General features: G+C 40.6%; 1 long non-coding RNA gene across 1 annotated transcript; it reads left to right on the top strand.

The window, feature by feature from the left end:
* The first annotated feature begins 290 nt into the window (after positions 1 to 290).
* Positions 291 to 17,575, top strand: LOC125338581. Its single transcript, XR_007208336.1, has 3 exons — positions 291 to 301; positions 2,076 to 2,079; positions 17,439 to 17,575. It is a non-coding gene; the product is annotated as an uncharacterized LOC125338581 (long non-coding RNA).
* The last annotated feature ends 482 nt before the right edge of the window (positions 17,576 to 18,057 follow it).

The following is an 18,057-nucleotide window of genomic DNA, read 5'->3' as shown; positions in this document are numbered from 1 at the left end:
TGGTTTGGGAATGAGTATGATATTAGCTTCATAGAATGAGTTTGGGATTTCTCCCTCTGTTTCTATTTCGCGGAAGAGTTTGAGGAGTATTGGTATTAGCTCCTCACTAAAGGTTTTATAGAATTCGTTGGTGAATCCATCTGGGCCTGGGCTTTTCTTTGTTGGGAGGTTCTTGATTACCCCCTATATGTCACTGTAAGATATTGGTTTATTTAGTTGATTTATTTCTTCTTGGTTCAGTTTGGGCAGTTTATACTTCTCTAAGAATTTCTGTAAAATTATTGTTTTTTAGTGAGTAGAGGTTCTGGAAATAGTTCCTTATGATTGTTTGAATATAGTGTGTACTTGTTGTAATTTTTCCGGTGGAGTCCCTGATTTTACGTATATGAGTCTCTTCTCTTCTTTTTTTCATAAGTCTTGTGAGGGGTCTGTCAATTTTATTTATTTTCTCAAAGAACCAACTTTTAGTCTTATTTATTTGTTGAATGGTCTTTCTATTTCCAATCAGATTTATCTCTTCTTTAATCTTTGTGATCTCTCTCCTTCTAGTCATTTTAGATTCGATCATTTCTTGTTTCTCCAATTTTAGTTTCATCGTGAGGTTATTCACCTGCTCTGCTTCCATTATTTTAATGTGAGTGCTGAGGGCAATGATCTTGCCCCTCGGTACTGCCTTAGCTGTGTCCCATAGGTTTCTTTGTGATGTATTTTCATTGTCATTGTGGCTTATGAATTCGTTGATTTCATCTTTAATTTGGTCTGTGGCCCAAGTGTTGGATAACAGTGTGGGGTTTAGCCTCCAAGAATGTGTATAGCCTCTGTGGTAACCATTGTTATTGAGGGTTACCTTTAATCCACTGTGGTCGGATATAATACATGGGTTGACATCAACACTTTTGTATTTGCTGAAGTTCTTTGTGTGGGCTATGACATGGTCTATTTTGGAGTATGATCCATGGGTTGCTGAGAAGAAGGTGTATTGGGTCTCTGTAGGGTGGAAGATTCTGTATAGATCTGTCAGATCCATTTGGGATATGGTGTTTCTTAGGTCTTTGGCTCCCTTGCTAATCCTCTGGGTGTTGAATCTGTCTCTTGGAGAGAGTGGGGTATTAAAGTCACCCACTATGATTGTGTTTGGGTCTATCTTGTTCTGTAGTTCTGTGAAAATTTGCTTGACATATGTAGGGCCTGTTTTGTTTGGTGAGTATACATTTATCACCGTGATGTCTTGATTCTGGAGTTTTCCTTGTATTAAAATGTAGTGGGGGCTGGGGATATAGCCTAGTGGCAAGAGTGCCTGCCTCGGATACACGAGGCCCTAGGTTCGATTCCCCAGCACCACATATACAGAAAACGGCCAGAAGCAGCGCTGTGGCTCAAGTGGCAGAGTGCTAGCCTTGAGCGGGAAGAAGCCAGGGACAGTGCTCAGGCCCTGAGTCCAAGGCCCAGGACATGCCAAAAAAAAATGTAGTGACCCACTTTGTCTTTTTGAGTTGATTTTAATGAGAAGTCCAATTTGTCTGAGATCAGGATGGCTACTCCTGCCATTTTGGTAGGTGCATTTGCTTGGAAGATCTTGCTCCATGCTTTCATTTGGAGCCTAATTTTATCCCTTGCTGTAAGGTGGGTCTCTTGTAGACAACAGATGGCAAGTTTTTTTTGCGGATCCATTCTGCGAGTCTGCTCCTCTTTATCGGAGAGTTTATACCATTTATATTCAAAGAGATCAAGGAAAAGAGTGTTTTTTCTCCTTCCATTTTCTTGTTGGGCTGTTTTTCCTTTTTTTTCTTGTCTTTAGTGAGCTGCTCTTTCTGTTGGTCTCAGGCTATTGTAGTTTCTTTGGGTTTCTGTTTGTGTGTCCTGTATGATTTCTGTTGGGTCGGATTCCCCTCTTAAGAATTCGCTGTAGGGCTGCTTTTTTATTCACATACGCCTTTAGGTCCTCTTTGCTATGGAAAGATCTGGTTTTCCCCTCAAATATGAACTCTAGCTTCACTGGATATTTTATTCTAGGTTGGCACTTGTTGGCCTGTACAACTTGGGTGGTGTTCTTCCATTCTCTTCGCGCATGGTAGGTTTGTGTGGAGAGGTCTGCTGTTATTCGGATCCTCTTCACATTGTAATAAATTTCTTTGTTCGCTTTGGCTGCATTCAGACTTTGCTCTTTATTCTTGAAATCTGAAGTCTTGAATATTATGTGCCTTGGTGTGGCTTTTCTGGGGTTGGTCTGCCAGGTGTCCTATAGGCTTCGGTTACCTGGATGGGGTCTCTTGTGAGAATGGGGAAGTTTTCTGTAATAACTTTATTGAAAATATGTTGAAGCCCTCTGCTCTGGTATTTGGCTCCTTCTTCTATTCCAGTTATGCGCAGATTATATCTCTTGTCTTTGTCCACTAGCTCCTGGATTAGTCTGCCCAGGAGCTTTACCGTTCCTTGGAGTGTTGTAATTTTCTGGTTCTTATCGGCTGCGTCATCGCTTAAGAGAGAGATTCTGGATTCCATATGGTCAATTCTTTGTGCTGTGGATTCAATTGTGGAGTTTATGGATGTCAGAGAGCTATTTATGGTTGCCAGATCAGCTCTGATCGTGGAAGTTTCTTCCTTTAAAGAGTTGTATTTTAAATCTATTTTTTCATGCATTTTGCTTCTCAGGATGTTAAGGTCTTCTTTAACGGAGGTTTGCACTGTATCCATTTTTGCTTCCATTTCTTTCTTGGCTTCCTGGATGTCCTTCGAGACTTCCACTCTAAACTCCTGGATTTGTTTTCTGATTTTGTTTCTGAGGCTTTCCATCATTTCTGCTAACATGGCCTCAGTTGTTTTTTTTTATTCTCTATCTCCTCTTCTGTTGTGCTGCTTTTTGGAGCTGGCGAGTTGGCTTGCCCTTTGAGGAAACACGTTATATTTCTTTGTGATTTGCACATCTGGAGATTTGTGGGTGGTTTCCCTGGTTTGGCTTTGTGCTGGTTCCCACTGGTATGTCAGTTGGAGACTTGTCTGTGACCTGGCTCTGGGATTAAGCCTGGCTGTTGATCCTTACTGCCCAATGGGTGAGTGTGACCGTCTCAGTTGTTGCCGGGGTGGTCACCCTCCCTGCACTTGGGGGTGGGTAGGTTCTGTGTCTTTCTCTGTGGGACAGTGTCCCGCCGCTGTGTTGTGCTAATCCTAGCGTGCCCCTGGTGGGGGTTTGCTGGTCATTGATTCAGTGTGGCATGGAGGCTTTTCTCTTCTTTGGTTCTTTTTTCCACTCTGTGTCTTCATCAGAGAAGCTCACCTCCCAGGCATTTCTTCCTCCTGTGTGGACTGCTCTGGGGCCAGTGTTGTTGAGGGACAGGCCACCCACTTGTGCAAAATACCCCAAACTGTGTGGGCACCGCCACTGGGGAGCTCTGCTCTCCTGTGCGGGCGCGCCTACCAGAGTGGGCACTGCCACCAGGGGGGCCCTGCCCCCCTGTGCAAAATGTGCCCACCACAGCGGGCGCTGCCTCTGTGGTGCCCTGCCCACCTGTGCGGGGCATGCCTACCAGATTGAGCCCCAGGTTGTTGGGGTGTGCTTGTGCCTTCCCGCGAGTCCACTGTGTAGGGGCGGTATGTGTGGGTCCCAGTGGAATCAAGTGTCCAGGCGCGGGTTAGCACCCACAGACTGTGCCTCCACTGAGAGAGGGGCATGAGATTAGGCCCAGGTGTCCCTGCTGGGCTGGTATTGCCCACCAACAAGCCTGTGACTTTTGTTGAAAAAGTTCTCGAGGTCCAGGTGCCTCAGGTGGGGCTTCCAATGCCTGCCAGTCCCCAGGCCCCTGTTGGGAAGGGGGCGTGGCCGGTGCGGCCAGTTCAGGCTCCTCTGCTGCCTTGGCACTGCTCTGCCCCTCCCCTGCTAGCTCCTGTGTCTTCCCAGAGTCTAAAGGGAACTTTTGCGGCCTGATTTGGGGGTTCTTTGTTCCCTCGGGGTGGGGAGGGGGAGGGAAGGAGTTCCAGCTTCTCTGCAGGGCTTGGGTCTCTGACATCTGGTCTCCCATTGGGGGGAGGGGGAAATGGGGAACCCACTGGTCCTGGATTGTGTGTGTGTGTCCCGCGCCGCCGTTGGCCTTTCGGGGGTGGGGTGCAGCGAACAGTCGTTTGGTGGTGGCTGCCCCGGCTCTCCCCTTCTGCACCTCTCAGTTCTCCTGCCACTCACGTTCGATCCCGGCGGTGTGGTCCCGAACTTCCAGTCGCCGCAGTCTGTCTAGGTCCGCGCTCCCCCTGGGGTCCGTGGAGTCCCGCTGTCTGGAGTCTGCACTCCCAGCCTGACTTTTCGGCAGTTGGTCTGCCATTTGCCGGGTCCCCTTTCCCAGCCTGGCCCTTTTTAAGCTAGGGTCGGCGGGTGGGGGGAGGGTACCCTGGAGATTCTCTGGCTCCGTGCAGGTTATAGGCTCTTCTTTTTTTGTGCCTTTTCATTTCCTGTGCTTCTCCACTGCTTCTGGCTACTGGTTTTGCTGGGTTCTTGATGGGGTGTTGGGTGCTGGAGTTCCCAGCTCACTATTCAGTTGGAGCGAGTTGGGGTGCCTCCCTACTGTGGCGGCGCCATCTTCCTCTCTAGAATTCAGATTTTTAACATTGACAAATAAAAAGTCCTGTAACTGGGTTGCAGGCTCGGCCCGGAGTATCCGACTCTGCTCTGGGGTGGAGCCTGCAGCACTTTCTCAGGAGATGCTACTACAGGCCCCAGCACCACACTGAGAGCCACTGCACAGGAGGGAGGCTTGAGAACACAACACGCATTGAAAAGAGGATGAGAATCATAAAGAACTGTGACCAGTGGTTGTGAGGAGTATTTGTATCCCTTACTTTTGCATCACACTGTGGCTAAAGGACAGATGTAACTCACTTGTCTCAGAGTTTCTGGGTCTATGGTGAGGCAGACCATCAAGATGGCCTTCCTTGGTCTCTTATCTACTTTGTTCATTATTCATATAGTTTTTTTAAAGCATATATCACCTTATTTGATCACCATTTTTTCACGCCCATTTATTTTCCCTCAGCCTCTTTCAGTGTCAGGCCCACTGCTGGGCCTTGAAAGTTGTGAAGTTTACCACATGATTGGGTTACTAATGATCTGACATTGGTATCTTGGTGTGATTTCCTCAGACCTCATTTTTGTGCAGGTATGAGAGCAAAGCATAAGGTCCTGGGAAACTGTTTCTTACATGAGCTTATTCATTCATTCTTTGTCTCTTGCTGATTTTTGCCCCTCTGGGTCCATCCCTGAGGATGCTGTTTTCAGACCATCTCAAGCAGTGGGTGAGGTGAACTGTCTGTTGACTTTATAAATGGGAGTGTGATGTCCTGAGGCAGGGTAGAAATCATTAGGCTCATTTACATTTCTGAAAATAAATTTCCAAAAGCCTAGATTTGAATTTTTTGGAATAAAGTCATATAACATGGAATTTCAAAGTAGTTATGTCCTATTATTGACAAAACCATCTTTTTCAATAAACTACATGGGTCAGAGTTTGAGTTCATAATGTAACTTTGCAAAGACTATTCACTTATTGGCAAATTAATGGGAATAATTCTTCCTTGGTAAATTATTGCTATAGATTAGATGAGTAAATATTTTGTGTTATAAAAAATCATTCATGGGGCTGGGGATATAGCCTAGTGGCAAGAGTGCCTGCCTCGGATACAAGAGGCCCTAGGTTCAATTCCCCAGCACCACATATACAGAAAACGGCCAGAAGCGGCGCTGTGGCTCAAGTGGCAGAGTGCTAGCCTTGAGCAGGAAGAAGCCAGGGACAGTGCTCAGGCCCTGAGTCCAAGGCCCAGGACTGGCCAAAAAAAAAAAAATCATTCATGGTGTATAGTGGGTGCTTAGTAAATGATAGCTCCACCAGCAATTATTATTATCCTCAGCTGTGGGAGGTTATCTTGGTTGTCAGCCTCACTGGAATGAGAAGTATATAGGTTAGAAAAACACATCTCTGGGCATGTGTATGGAGGAATTCTCAGAGAAATGTAACTAAGAAGGAAGACTCTTTTGAATTTCAGTAGCACAATCAGGTAAGTAGGATAGCTGGATAAAATACACAGAGAAAAAGGAAGAAGCCCTACATGCTTCTGTTTCTGGCTATGATGAAGTCAGCTGCTTGGCTCATCTACACCCTTCATGCCACAATAGACTGAAACTATCAGCCAAAATAAACCCTCCCTCCCTAAATTGTTTCTCTCAGGAATTTGGTCAGAGGAACAGAGAAAGAGCGAGAGTGAGAGCAAGACAGACAACACTAGCTACATATCAACCAATGGATTACATTATTTTCTTTCCATTAAAGTATGTACCAGAAATATAAAAGCATTCTCATACATTACCTTTTCTCAAGTGCTATTTGAATCTGTTGGAGAAGTAAAATATATAAGATAATTCAATTTCAGGTTGACCAAGTTTATGTGCCATGTACTGGACAGATTGAAGCTACAGAAAAGTGACACATATGCTGCTTCTCTCAAGGGGTTGGCTTTGCAACACTACCAGGGAGCCACATGCAATTTGCAATGACAAATAGGAGAAATATGGGTATTTTAATTGTGTGAATATCAGTGTCTCTTTGTCTGCAAGCAATAACATTGAAATAAAAGTTCAAACTGCATCAAGCATTAAAGGTTATATATTGCTTTTAATGCTAGCAAGTTCAGACTAAGAACTTCAAGGCCCTCTTGAGTCTATGTAGATCTAGTCTAAAACATAATTTGCAGAGCTGTGTGCAGTGAATCTCTATGGTAGGATTCAAGGCTGGTGGGTTAATCATTCAACAGTGTTGTCTCCAGTCATACCACCCTGATTGCGCCAAATCTTGTCTAATCTCAGAAGCTAAGCAGGGTCAACCCTGCTTAGTACTTGGATGGGAGATGGCCTGGAAGTACTGGGTAAAGTAGTAACTGTAACCTCTCACTTTCACAATAAAAATTAAGGGGGGAAAAAACCCAACAGTTTCATCGTGGAGCCAGAGTTTTTCCTGTTTGTCTTCTGTATACCATTTTCTCAAATTCCATTGTGCATATGTGTCTCCTAGAGGGTTTGCTAAGACACAACTTCACAACTTCACAACTTCAATTTCATATTCAGCCAGTGAAGCTAGAAGGCTGGGAGTTTGCAGTTCTAAGAAGTTCAAAGTTGATGCTGTATTTTAAATAAATAGGCTTAAGCTAAATTGATTAAAGGGTTATTTCTCAAACTTCTGTAATATATACCTTTCATAAAATGAAATTAAATTAATGAAATACATCAATGATCAAAATCTAGCCTCTGTTTTTATTTTAACAGTACTTTAAAACATACAGATATAAAATTAACTATAAACTCTTTATGCTTCTAGCTCACATATAATGGCAAAATATATACCATATTCAAATTTAATACATACAACATTGTGAAATTAATAAAGTTTAAATTAGCATTAACTTTAGTGTGGCAGATTGTATTTGTCTGTTGAAATTAAATGATTATTGTTGCATTTAAGAGAAAATATGATCTCAAAATCAATTCTATTTCTAATCTGTTTTTGCACTACTTGTGTAAGGAATGACTATTTGCATAAGTGTATTCTACAAAATGGTATTAATAGCTTCCAGGCTCCGTTTCCAGCTATACACTTAATCAAAACTCTGCCAGGGTACACTTCTCAAATGGTAGTTTTAATAATATGTTTCCTATTATCTCTGTGAACCTACTTTGTTATGTATCCTAAGAAAATGTGACATTGGAATCTGGATGAAGTAGTTCCTTAATACAGTTGTTGATGAATTTGAAAACAGAGCTTACAATGGAAGATTCTCCATTTTCACATTCATATACATACATCGAGTATTATGACTGTTGCAGGGTAGCAGAGCTGGGGGAGGATGAGAGGGGTGACATTGACTAAGATGTATTATGCTCATAAATGAGAATATTAAATGAAAGTCCCTTTGTGAGTAAATATTTAAACATTTTTTTCTTATTTACTGTTAAAGTGATGTAGAGAGAGGTTACTGTTTCATACCTTAGGCCTTGGGTACATTGCTTGTACAAAAAACAATTTTTTTTTTTTTGGCCAGTCCTGGGCCTTGGACTCAGGGCCTGAGCACTGTCCCTGGCTTCTTCCTGCTCAAGGCTAGCACTCTGCCACTTGAGCCGCAGCGCCACTTCTGGCCATTTTCTGTATATGTGGTGCTGGGGAATCAAACCTAGGGCCTCGTGTATCCGAGGCAGGCACTCTTGCCACTAGGCTTTATCCCCAGCCCAAAAATATTTTTAAATAAGGTTCTCCTAGTTTTGGCCTTCCCTAACTTCTTGCTCCATGGTGACCTGGGGGTGGGTGGGGTTGCTGATTGAACTGCTGATGCCCCTAGGGTGGGTCTGGGGTGAGGCTAAAATGTACATTTGAAGGAGTTCTCAAGCCCTGCAGGGTTCATTCACTTAGATACCCCCAGTTGTAAGGACCCTAGTTCAGACCTGAACTGTAGATTACTTGTGCCTTTTTATTGTTGTGTGTGTGTGTGTGTGTGTGTGTGTGTGTGTGTGTGTGTGTGTGTATGTATGTTTCTGTGTGTGTTTGCTGCTGTTGCACCTGAACACTTACAGCCTGGGAACTGTCTTCTATTTATTTATTTATTTATTTATTTTTTTGCTAATCCTGGGGTTTGAACTCAGGGCCTGAGCACTGTCCCTGAGCTGCTTTTGCTTAAGACTAGCACTCTACCACTTGAGTCACAGCACCATTTCTGGCTTTTACTGTTTAGGTGGTACTGAGGAACTGAACCCAGGGTTTCATGCTTGCTAGGCAAGCACTCTACCATTAAGCCACATTCCCAGCCCAGGAACTGTCTTTTGAGTATTTTTATCTTTTTAACCTGCTTCAGCCACAGCTCCAATTCTGGTTTTCTACTGTTTAATTGGAGGTAAGAGCCTCATAGGTCTTCCTGCCCCAGCTGCCTTTGAACTAGGATCCTCAGATCTCAGCTACCTGAGTAGATAGGATTACAGTCATAAGTCAACAGTGCCTGGCTACAACTCCCATTGAACTCAGCCAAGAAAACAGGACATGTAGAATAATACTACTGTAATGCTTGGTATTTCTGAAGGCTGAGAAATGGGGATTATCTTTCTAAGAAAAACCAGAGCCTAGAAATTGGCAAAAGGGCTTTGACTAAAAATCAAGAGCAGGTTCAGTGACTTGGTGAACCTGGTGTTTTGCTGCCACAGCTCTTGACTGTCAGCTAAGGCTCAAGCCTTAGTTCTGGCTTTTTTTTTGTGTTTGTAAATAAAACAATTTTTTAAAGAATAAGATAAAATAAATAAGGTTCTCCAACTGCTCAGCATAGTGCCCATGTGGATCAGAATTTACTAGTTTTTCAACCCTTCTGGGTCATTCTACAACCCAGCTCAGGTGTATGCCCCTGGCAAGTTTCCTTCTTCTCAGCAGGCTCATTGTCTCTGTGGCAGCCATACTACCTGCCGTGAAGTCCAAATCTCAGCTCTGGCTGAGTTCTTCTCAGTACTTAGCATCTCTCCTATTCATTTGCTCTCACTTCTACTGGTCACAGACTCTTTTCACCTTTTTTATTTTTTGCACACTTTAGAATGTTCCCGTTCTCCTTTCAGATAATCACATTTGAGTAGCTAACATTTCCTTATTTGTTTTTCCCTCTTCAAAATACCTATGTGGGGGAGCGTTTAAATTCTGAGATGCTTTGTCATAAAGCTACTCAGCCTTAAAAATGAAAGTTTTAAACTGCAGGGATTTTTGTGAATCCCCAGGAATATAGGATCCCAGGACTTCAGGGACATTTGTTTGTTTGTTTGTTTTCAAAGTAATGTTCAGAGGGGATACAGTTTCATATGTAAGGCAGTGAGTACATTTTTTATCCAAGTTGCTAACTCCTCCCTCATCCCCCGCCTGCCTCCCTTCCCATCCCCACCCATGAGTTGTACAGTTGGTTTACACCATATAGCTTTGTAAGTTTCGCTGTTGCATTGGTTTGTCGTTTATCCTTTCTCTCTCTATTTTGATATTCCCCTCCCCTAGTTCTAATACACATGTATACAATATCCAGGGTACGGAAGTCAGTTACAGTGACATCAGGGTTTTTTTTTAAAACCATGGGAAAGAAAGAAAAAAGAAAAAGGCATGTTTTCACATGGTATGTTGAAAATAACAATAGCTCAATAGCTATTTACATATGAACACATAAGATGGTGCTAAAATGAACTTTAGGGAGATTTTCTTGACAAAGTTACAATTGATAACCAACGCAATAGTTAACCAAATGAACATACCACTTTGTTGTAGAAGACTTGGCAGTTGGTGATTGTGTCAGGTGGATATTTCAAGTAAATTATGAGGTAGTGTTTGAAAGAAGGAATTTAGAGGAAAAGAGAAAAAAGGAGAAGGCAGAGGAAGGCTTCAGATCAACTTTGACACCTGACATACAAGAAGGAAAGAGAAGAGAATACTGAGAGAACATTAGTATTCCATCAAGGAGATCTGGTCAAAGACTGACTAGCCCGGCCCCTATTGCTGCTAAGCCCCTGCCCATGTCCTCTTATCCAATGCAAAGTGAAACCCAGCAGAAGCCTTACCATGGCCTAAAGACAACACACAAACCCCAATGGCAATCCTCCTGTCATCTCCTTTTGCTCTTCCTCTAATTTACCCCTCTGAGCCATACAAATTTTCTCATAGATCCTTGAGCAGTCAATCACTCTTGCCTACTTGGTATTCACTAGCCTATAAAATTCTCTTATGTTTCAGCATTGTTTACTCAAATGTCAACTTCTCAATTATGTTCTCCTTGGGAACCTCATTAAAAATAAAACTTCCTAACTAATTCTTGGTCTGCTTACACTGATACATTTGCTGACTTTCACACCTCATGACATGGAATGCTGTTCACATGCATGTGTTTTACATCTGTAAATTCACATTTGAATATATTCTCCATGAAAACAAAAATGTCATTTCCCAATGTGCGCACCGCAAACGGAATAGTTCCTGAAATTTCATAGTTACTCAGTAAATACAGAATGCATACATGAATAAGTTCATTGATTTGGCTACAGAGTAAGGCATGGGCCATATCAGGCGAGTTTCCTGGTCTAAGATAAAAATTGTTCCAAGGTTTGTGGTATAAAATAAGGATTATTACAAACATAAATCATGTTTAAGCAGGCAGACTGAAATGACCAGTTTGCTCTCGTAAGGAACCCATTTCCTTTTTTTTTTTTTTTTTTCAAAATTTTATTATCAAACTGATGTACAGAGAGGTTACAGTTTCATACGTTAGGAATTGGATACATTTCTTGTACTGTTTGTTACATTGTCCCTCATTCTCCCCTCCTCCTTCCCCTTTCCCTTTCCCGCAATGAGGTGTACAGTTCACTTACACCAAACAGTTTTGCAAGTATTGCTTTTGTAGTTGTTTGTCTTTTTTTTACCCCGTGTCTCTCAATATTGGTATTCCCTTTCAATTTCCTAGTTCTAATACCAGTATAGACAGTTTCCAATAGATAAGATTACAAAGATAGTGTAGATACAATCACAGGAAGGTGAGACAAGAACATCATCAAGCTACAGATACACATGGGACGTTGAAAGTAGTTACAACTGTGATATAACAATCATTTCCATAACATGGAGTTCATTTCACTTAGCATCATCTTATGTGCTCATAAGGGTATAGCTATTGGGCCGTTGTGATCCTCTGCGGTGACTTGCCTAAACCTGTGCTAACTATTCCCAATAAGGGAGACCATAGAGTCCATGGTTCTTTGGGTCTGGCTCACTTCACTTAGTATAATTTTTTCCAAGTCCTTCCATTTCCTTACAGATGGGGCAATGCCATTCTTTCTGATAGAGGCATAAAATTCCATTGTGTATATGTACCACATTTACCTGATCCATTCGTCTACTGAGGGGCATCTGGGTTAGTTTCAGATTCTAGCTATGACAAATTGTGCAGCGATGAACATTGTTGTGCTTGTGGCTTTACTGTGATTTTGTTTGTGGTTTTTTGTATAGATATCTAAAAGTGGGGGTGCTGGGTCATAGGGGAGTTCTATATTTAGCCTTCTGAGGAATCTCCATACTGCTTGCCAGAGTGGCTGAACCAGTTTACATTCCCACCAACAATGAAGTAGGGTTCCCTTTTGGCCACATCCCCTCCAACAACTGTTATTGTTAGTTTTCTTGATATATGACATTCTTACTGGGGTGAGATGGAATCTCAATGTTGTTTTGATTTGCATTTCTTTTATGGCCAGTGATGTAGAGCACTTTTTCATATGTCTCTTGGCCATTCTCATTTCCTCATCAGAGAAGTCTCTTTCTAAGTCTTTAGCCCACTTGATGAGGGGGCTATTGGTTCTTTGTGGTTTTGTTTTGGAGGAAGGTAATTTTTTTAGTTCTGCATATATTTTAGATATGAGGCCTTTGTCCGTTGAACGGCCAGTAAAGATCTTCTCCCAGTCTGTGGGCTTTCTGTTTATCTTGCGAGCTATGTCCTTTGCCCTGCAAAAGCTCTGCAGTTTGATGCAGTCCCATTTGTCCATCCTTTCTTTGATTTGTAGCCTTTCTTGGTCTTTCGTAAGGAAGTTCCGTCCTGCGCCAAGGAGCCCAAGTGTTTCTCCTACTCCTTCCTTTAGTGTTGTCAGGGTGTCTGTTTTGATTTTGAGGTCTTTAATCCATTTGGAATTTCTTTTGATGCAGGGTGATATATAAGAATCTAGTTTTATTTTGTTGCATGTGTTGAACCACTTTTGACAGCACCATTTGTTAAAGAGGCTATCTTTCTTCCATACTATTGTTTTAGCTCCTTTATCAAAGATTAAGTATGCGTAGTTCTGTGGGTTCATTTCTGAATCTTCAATTCGATTGGTCTTCAGGCTTGTTCTGGTGCCAATACCAAGCTGTTTTTATTACTATAGCTTTCAATACAGATTGAAATTGGGTATTGTAATTCCTCCAGCACTGTTCTTTCTGCTTAGGATTGTTTTTGCTATTATAGGTCTTTTATTGTTCCATATGAATTTCTGGATTGCTTCGTCTATTTCATTAAAAAATGTTGTTGGGATATTAATGGGTATTGCATTGAATTTGCAGATAGCCTTTGGCAATATTGCCATTTTCATTATATTAATCCTCCCAATCCAGGAGCATGGGAGGTTTTTCCATTTCCTTAGTTCTGACTTAATTTCGTTTTTCAAGCTTTTAAAGTTCTCATCAAAGAGGTCTTTCACTTCTTTGGTTAAGGTTATTCCTAGGTGTTTTTTTTTGGGGGGGGCTATTGCCAAAGGAGATGCTTTCCTGATTTCAGCCTCGGTCTTCAGGTCATTATCATAGAGAAAGGCCATTGATTTTTGGGTTTATTTTATATCCTGCAATGTTGCCCAAGTTTTGGATCAGCTCTAGTAGCTTGGGGGTAGAGTCTATGGGGTTCTTTAGGTATAGAATCATATCATCTGCGAAGAAAGTTTAATTTCATCTTTTCCTATTGGGATCCCCTTTATATTTTCTTCTTGCCTAATTGCTTTGGCTAGGAATTCTAGTACTATGTTGAAGAGAAGGGGAGAGAGTGGACATCCCTGCCTTGTTCCTGATTTTTAGGGAATGGCTTTACTTTTTCACCATTTAGAGTTATGCTTGCTGTTGGTTTGTCATAAACTGCCTTGATTGTATTCAGGAATGTTCTCTGGAATCCCAGTTTTTCCAGGACTTTTAGCATAAATGGGTGCTGGATTTTATCAAATGCTTTTTCTGCATCCAGAGATAAAACCATGTGGTTATTTACCTTGCTCTGGTTGATGTGGTAGATTACATGTGTATATTAAACCAACTTTGCATCCCTGGGATAAATCCAGGTTTATCGTGGTGTATGATTTTTTTGATGACCTGTTGAAGTCGATTGGCCAGAATTGTGTTGAGAATTTTTGCGTCTATGTTCATCAGGGAAATCAGTCTATACTCCTCTTCCAGTGATGAGTCCCTGCCTAGTTTGGGGATGAGGGTTATACTGGCTTCATGGAATGTGTCTGTTAGTGAACGTTCTCTTTCAATTTCATTGATGAGTTTGAGAAATATTGGTGTGAGTTCTGTTTTGAAGGCCTGGTAGAATTCTGCAGTGAATCCGTCTAGACCTGGGCTTTTCTTGGATGTGAGATCATTTTTACCGTTTCTATTTCAATACTGGATATGGGTCTGTTTAGAAGGTTTAAATCTTCATGGTTGTGTTTGGGGATATACATTTTTTCTAGGAATTCATCCATTTATTCCAAGTTCTTGAATTTTTTGGCATAAAGTTTTTCAAAATAGTCCCTTATTATTTTCTGAATTTCAGTTATTTGTGTGGTGATGTTACCTGTTTCATCTCTTATCTTGTTTATTTGAGTGTCCTGCCTTCTTTTTTTGGTCAGGTTTGCCAGGGGTCTGACAATCTTGTTGATTTTTTCAAAGAACCAACTCTTTGTTTTGTTGATTCTTCCGATGGTTTTTTTCGTCTCTAATTGATTTAATTTTGATTTGATTTTAATTATTTGCTTCCGTCTATTGATTTGGGGTTTGGCTTGCTGTTCTCTTTCAGGGAAATTAAGGTGCTTCCTTAAATTATTGAGTTGCTGTTTCTCCAGTTTGTTGTTTATGCACTCAGAGATATAAATTTTCCTCTGAGTACTGCCTTTGCTGTGTCCCAAAGGAGCTGGTACTTTGTGTCCTCATCTTGGTTGAATTCCATAAATATTTTAATTTCCATTTTAATTTCTTCAATGACCCACTGCTGGTTCACAGTGTGTTGTTTAATCTCCATGTATTGTAGGATTTTCTGTGGTGGCTGTTTGAGTTGAGCTCTAATTTTATCCATTTTAGGAACCCATTTCTCATTTTAGGAGAAATATGTGATACAAGGCAGTCAGAGAGATGACTATGAAATCCTGGTGAAAGATTATGTTGGCTTTGCTGGGGATTGTGACAGGGCATAAAGAAAGGTAGATGCACTTGGGAGATATTTAAGAGGTAAAATCAATTGTGAAATATTAGATATTAATAGATGAGAAGTAGGCTCTCAGATATGATCACAGAACCAAATAGGTATATAAGAAATAATGAGAATTTCCATGGATGATCATAAGATCATTCCTATGTAGAATTTAAAACTGAGACATCAAGAAGGCAGATGGGCATTAATGTGTACAACTCAAAGGAAAAATCAGAACTGATTATATAAATTTATAAGCTATCTGCATATAAATACTTATTGGAAACCTAGGCATAAATCAAATTGATTGGAAAAAAGAGTAGAGAATAAAAGAATGACTACGAGTCAACCTTGATGTATTCCAATATTTAATATCTAAGCAAAGGATTTTGATTCTTCCAAGACAAAAAGAAGGGCCCATAACATAAGTAGAAAAACTAAGATTAGCGTATAATAAGTATCAAGTATTTCAAGAGTAAGAATGTTCAATTCTACTGGAAGATTAAATAAAATCTGGTGGGGCTGGGAATATGGCCTAGTGGCAAGAGTGCTTGCCTTGTATACATGAAGTCCTGGGTTCGATTCCCCAGCACCACATATATAGAAAATGGCCAGAAGTGGTACTGTGGCTCAAGTGGTAGAGTGCTAGCCTTGAGCAAAAAAGAAGCCAGGGACAGTGCTCAGGCCTGAGTTCAAGCCCCAGGTCTGGCAAAAAAATAAATAAATAAATAAAATCTGGTTGTACTTAGCAGTACAGAGCCTCTAGTTATTTTTGGTGAGACATTTGAGTAACGAAACTGAACATGCCTTTCAGTAGGTTGATAAGTGGGAAAAAAGGAAGTTAATAAGTATGGATAATCCTGTCAAAAAGGTTGGGATATCTGATACAGACAAAAAAAAAATGTCAGGACACATTTAGCTCAATTCCCCACTAACAATAAGTAAAAACACATCAACTTCCAGATGCCAGTGTCTCACACCTGTAATCTTAACTTCTCAGGAGGCTACAACATGAGGATGGCAGTTCAAAACCAGCTCAGGCAGGAAATTTGTAAGATTCTTATCTCCAATTAACCACCACCAACAAAAAAAAAAGCCAAAAGTGGGACTGTGCCTCAAGTAGTAAAGCACTCACCTTGAGCCAAGAAAGCTCAGTGACAGCTCCTAGGCCTTGAGTTCAAGCTCCTGGACCAGCAAAAACAAAAAACAAAAAAACGCAAACAAATGAAAATTAACTATCAAGACTCTGAGAAAAGTTCATGAACTGAGTAAGAATTTCAATCATCAGGAAAAATAATTAATTGGACAGATATATAGATAAGCAATACAATTATGTATATATTCAAATAGGAAAGTTGAGAGGAGCTTAAAATTATCAGTCATTATGAAAATTCCACTTTAATTCAAAACAAAACAGGGTTATACATTTATTAAGAAGCTAAAATAAAAAATATCAGCAATATCAAGTGATGCAAGATCAATCCAACAAGATCAATCCTACCTTGAGTGTAGGAATATAAAACAGCCACTTACAAAACATTTAAATAATTTTCTAGCGTTAAACATATATTGAACTACATGATCCAGCAATCTCAGTTCCTAGGCACTTCCTTTAAGAAACAGACTTTCCTTCATTCAAAAACATATACACACTATGTACAGAAATGTTATTCTGGTTTGTTACCAGAAGCCAGAAACAATCGAAATGCCTTAATTTAACAAACATCCACATAATGTGACTCTAATGAGCAGCTTCCCCACATAATAAGTACCCCCACAAGATAAGTTCCCCACAGAATAATTGATGGTGCTCTGATCAGTTCCTGCCCAACAGATCTCTAAAGACAGACCAAAATACAGTTGTAACTCTATTCATTGAAATAATCAAGCACCATCCCTTGGGACAACAAATGTCATTGTCATTTTTCAATCTTTATTTATCAGTTTGTTGTTTTCAAAGTGAAAATATTTGCTTTTATTGTTACAAAAATATTATTCACATCTCTACATATGAGAATCCACTTTCAGTAGCAAATAGCATTAATATGACAAAAGATAATTTAAAACTAGCTCTATTGTCTCCAGACTAATTTTTTTATACTGATCTTACATGGCAACATAGAGTAGCAAGAGCAACTTCAGGAAAACAGAAAAACAGCAAAGTCTTTCAAGGAAGCTCTGATTAAGGCTGAGCTGCTTATTTCACTAATCTTACAACTTTCACCAGTCTTACAATTATTCATTCCACTAATCTTATCACTTTTATTTCACTAATATCACATTATGCAAACCTACTTAAAACAAGCATTATTCGGCCTATGCAATCCTACAATCCTAAACAATGTATCAAACCCCATAATGTGGTTCTGAAAATTGACTGTGATCATTCAACAAAACTTTTAGCATTAAAGGAAATCAGAATTTCGCAACATCTTAATAATCAGTCCAAGTGAGGAAAGTTCTTTTTTTATGCTAATCAGTCTGAGGACTGAAATGATCACTTCTCTAGAAGTGATTCTAGCTCTTCTTGCAAAGAGCTGAGCTGCTCCTTTTCTCTGTCTTGCTTCTGTTTGAGTTCATCCAGCACAGCCTGAAACCTGTTTTTTCAGAGCCAGGTTTTCCACTTTCATGATGAGATCCTCCTGTCGTTTTGTCCTGTCTTGGGTCTCTTGGAGCTTGCCTTTTATGTTGTCAATCTGTTTCTGAATCCCAATAACAAGTTGATTGGTTCCTTCATTTTCTGGGTGCTGTTCATCTGCCTCTAAAAAAATGTTAGAAAGAGAAGGCTCTAGAAGACAGCAAAAAAGAAGTATATTGAATCCCCAGATGTGGAAAAAGAAGTCAAGTGATTGCTTAGTACAGATGCTGAAGCTGTCAGTACTCGGTGGGAGATCATTGCTGAAGATGAAACAAAAGAGACAGAAAATCAAGGCCTTGATAGCTCCTCTCCAGGTATGTCTGGCCACAGGCAGGGTCATGACTCATTAGAATATGATGAGCTTCGGGAGATATTTAATGACCTCAGCAGCAGCAGTGAAGATGAAGATGAGACACAGCATCAAGATGAAGAAGATATAA

The sequence above is a fragment of the Perognathus longimembris genome, chromosome 20 (genome assembly GCF_023159225.1).
Source record: "Perognathus longimembris pacificus isolate PPM17 chromosome 20, ASM2315922v1, whole genome shotgun sequence".
Lineage (NCBI taxonomy): Eukaryota > Metazoa > Chordata > Mammalia > Rodentia > Heteromyidae > Perognathus > Perognathus longimembris.
This window is presented reverse-complemented; position numbering and strand designations above follow the sequence as displayed.